Source organism: Ananas comosus, unplaced genomic scaffold (assembly GCF_001540865.1).
Source record: "Ananas comosus cultivar F153 unplaced genomic scaffold, ASM154086v1, whole genome shotgun sequence".
In the NCBI taxonomy this organism is placed as follows: domain Eukaryota; kingdom Viridiplantae; phylum Streptophyta; class Magnoliopsida; order Poales; family Bromeliaceae; genus Ananas; species Ananas comosus.
In genome coordinates, this window is record NW_017892047.1 from 5,531 (window position 1) to 6,107 (window position 577).

Genomic DNA, 577 nt, shown 5'->3' on the forward strand with positions numbered 1-577 from the left:
GACGCAATTGTCTGTTTAGTTCGTTTAATTTTTTAATCTATCTTTTTAATTTTAAAATTTTTTTAGTTTATCAGTTAAGTTTTATAAGATATTAAGTCTACTTAATAATAATAACAAATGTACGCATACTTATATTTTATAAATGACTACACTGGTTCATCTCCATTGATAGATTTATCTCTTCCCCCATATATCTATCTATCCATACTTATATTTACCTTCTCCGGTATACGGGGTAGTGTGAGAATACCGGCGCGTCCTCTAAATTATCCTCTCTTGGGGTGGTGGGGGGAGACACCCCAGGTTTTAGAGGGTTCTTTACGCACTACTACGTAACAAGAGAAAGGGGGCATTTGGACTTCAAATTTTAAGTTATTCACTTATTTTGATGAATTTATAGTTGTGAGAATTGTATGTAATATATACTAACTAAACTTGTGAAAATCATTCAGATTTTAAAGTCAAAGTGCGGTTGATTGGCTCAAATCAAACAACTGAAAGACTAAATAGTAAAATCAAAATTTTTGAAAAGTCGAATAGTTAAGTCAAAATGGTCTATAACTCATATAAATTCTGT